Source organism: Oratosquilla oratoria, chromosome 18 (assembly GCF_046742065.1).
Source record: "Oratosquilla oratoria isolate Oo_2021 chromosome 18, ASM4674206v1, whole genome shotgun sequence".
NCBI classification, from domain to species: Eukaryota; Metazoa; Arthropoda; class Malacostraca; order Stomatopoda; family Squillidae; genus Oratosquilla; species Oratosquilla oratoria.
Genome location: NC_134794.1, coordinates 31,463,953 through 31,467,020, shown reverse-complemented (window position 1 = coordinate 31,467,020; position 3,068 = coordinate 31,463,953).

Here is a 3,068-nt window from a genome sequence, read left to right as displayed (position 1 = left end):
AAGTTTTAGGGATATGATATTAGGGTATCCAATCAGAGTTTGGACTGATCATACAGCTATTCAGAACTTATTTAAGCATAAGAATCTAAGGGACCGACTTGCTAGGTGGTTTGCAATACTTCAGTGCTATGAAGTTCAATTTGAACATATTCCGGGTAGAAAGAATGTGGTTGCAGATGCACTTTCTAAAAACATTAGTCAACCAATGACTGGGACTGGGTTGATTAATTTTGTTTGTAGTATAGAGGAATTAGTAACTTTAGATGAGGAAATGCTAATAAGAGAACAGAGGGACGATAAGACATGTGATTTATTAATCAAGTGTTTGATGAACCCAAGAGGAAATCCTCCAAAGCTACCAAAGGGGTATAAGATAGAGGAATTTCAATTGATTAACGGACTTTTCTATAGAAAAACAGTTGTAAGTGGGAAAGATATTTCTAGAGGTCCTGTAAATCAGTTGGTAATGCCCCAAACTCTTGTAAATGAGATATTGAAGTTACTTCATGATAGTGATTGTAGCTCACATCCAGGAAAGGATAAAACTTATAGACAAGCACAACTTAAATACTTTTGGCCAGGTATGAAGAAATCTATATATGATTATATAGAAAATTGCTTGAAATGTGTTAAGGTGAAAGGAAATACACCAAAACCTGCTCCTATACTTACCTATCCCATTCCACAAAAACCTTGGGAAAGAGTTCACCTGGACACATTAGAGTTACCTATGTCTGAGAATGGATATAAATATGTATTTGTTGCTATTGATTATTTTTCAAGATTTTGTATTTTACAACCCATTCCAAATAAGAGAGCTGAAACTATTGCTTCAGTAATCTATGATCAGATAATCTGTAATTTCACTACACCTAAGATTCTAATTTCAGATAATGGAACTGAATTTAATAACAAAATCTTGGAAAAATTATGTAGTTTATTTAAGATCAAGAAAATCAATATCTTAGTGAATCATCCACAAAGTAATGGGGTAGTAGAAAGTAAAAAAAAAAAAAAAAAAAAAAAAAAAAAAAATTATATGTCCTAGAAGTATGATAAGTCCTCATAGTATAACTTGGGACACTTGGATTCCTTGTGTTAAGTGTACCTTGAATAATCAAATCAATGTAGCAACAGGTGATACACCTCATTTTATAATTTTTAGGGAAGACAAAACTCTTCCATGTGAAATTTTGACTGCAAACCAGAAACCTGTGCATAATATAGATGATTATATACTGAATAGAATAAATACTTTTCAAAATATTCACCAAAGAGTTAGGGAACATATGCAGGAATATTCACAAGAGATGAAGAAACAACAACACAAAATAGCACATAAACTAGAATTGAAAATAGGAGATTTAGTCATGGTCAAACTACATTCACCCAATAATAAACTTTCACCAAGGTACACTGGTCCATATAGGGTAGTTGATTCTGCAGGTGGGAATAAATATAAACTTCTACATTTAGAAACAAGGGAAGAAGTGATAGGCCATTTAGACGACATAAAGAAAGTGAGATTGAAGATCAGTGACTTAATTGAAAATGACAGTTGTGATACCTTGTGTATCAATGTTGAGAAACCTGAGTATAGGAAATATTTTGATAATATTCTTGGTGATTTGAAGACTAATCTTGACGTATTTTACAGATAGTATTGTTTTGACCATTTGTATGTACATGGGATGGGAGACCTAAACAACTGGAACTTGGTGTCAAGCAGATACATGGAGACCTTGGATCCACTGTGGTCAGACTTGGAACCTTAAGGACCTCTCACATAAGTATTGTGATAATTATGAAGCATTAAGACTGTCTTTGACAAATGAATTAAGTGTTGAAAAATAATAATGATGAATATTGAAATGCAAGAAGAGACACTTAAAAATAACTCTAAAGTAGTGAGTTTTGAGAATATGATTGCAAATTATCTGCTTAATTTATTAATTAGACTTACATGTATTATGTATTATTCACTATTGTTTGCATGAATTATTGGATACTGCTATCATCTTTGAAAAGATGATGAAACCATTGAAAAACAGTGTTCCTAGGGAACCTTGCAATTTTGTTATTTGTTTGCAATTTATTTTGATTTATGCCTTATAAAGTTTACATGCATGTTATTTACATTTAATCTGCTTGAATTATTTTGTGCATTTTGGAGGGCTACTTATTTCTATGTAAGGGTAGGTTAGTTTCTTATATTAGTAAGCCCTGTAAGAGGGAAATAAGAAATTGGTCGGGACGACCAACGGTAGCTGCCGAACCCTGTAAGAGGCCGGTAGATAGAAGTAGACATTTAAGGTAGATCAGAGAAGATTGAGAGGTAGATGGAGAACGAATGCTAATCCAGAGTCATTTATTATGAAAACTTGTGAGGCGGCGGCCGGCGGCCGACGGGCGACGGGGATAGCTGGGTCAGACTCGCGCCTTGTATATGTTGTATATGAAACAAAATGCGGAGTGTCGCCTGGTGTGTAATATTGTTTTGACTGTTGTAATTGTAAGCGGACAAGCCATTTTTTTTTGTTATGACATAATGCTTACGTTGTGATATCGTTTAGAAGAGTATAACAGCCTCTCTAATTGAAGAAAAAGGTGGAGGAGGAGAAAAATCATTGGTGCAGAAAGGAAAAGTCACGCCCTTAAGGTGTGGCACTTGTTTGAGAAGTAAAAGACTATTGGATGAATGAAAGAGTGATGTCAGAATGAAGGTGTCTTGACGTTATGTAGAGAGTTTCGGGTGGGATTCTCGAGGTGTACTGATTTAGACCAACAAGCATCGGAACGACTACACCTATTTTATTCACCCCTGAAGAACTACTTTAGAAAAAAGAGAATAGAAACGCTCTGAGAGGAGACGACGGGGGGGGGGGGGGTGACAGGGGTTACAAGACTATATATATCGTCCGGAGGGCGTCAGCGGACCGACGATTGTTCCTCGGACGATTGGTCCGCTGACGATTGATCTGCGGACGATTGGTCCGCTCTATATCCCGCCTCCTCATTTTTTGGTGGCCAGTCGGGTATCCCCATGAGACCAATAACATCAGGCATAA